This window comes from Egretta garzetta, unplaced genomic scaffold, assembly GCF_000687185.1.
Source record: "Egretta garzetta isolate BGI_Z169 unplaced genomic scaffold, ASM68718v1 scaffold229, whole genome shotgun sequence".
NCBI classification, from domain to species: Eukaryota; Metazoa; Chordata; class Aves; order Pelecaniformes; family Ardeidae; genus Egretta; species Egretta garzetta.
The window spans coordinates 2,332,349-2,332,592 of NW_009270000.1; positions in this window are offsets into that span (position 1 = coordinate 2,332,349).

Below are 244 nucleotides of genomic sequence, written 5' to 3' on the forward strand. Positions count from 1 at the left end.
GCTTGTGACCTCGGCCACTGACTAAAAATCACTTTGAAGGAAAAAAAAAAAAAAAAAAAAAAAATCACTTCCCTGAAAAAGGAAAGCTGCGTTACCAGAGGAGGACTTCACTGCTTCGCAACCAAGGCCCGGCTGCGGCCCCAGCTCCCGCACGGCACCCGCGGAAAACCCCAGTGGGTTTTAGCGAGAAGCCTCAGGGCTGACGGACCGGCGCGGCCGGGGCGCCCCCCCCCCCGGGCTCCCC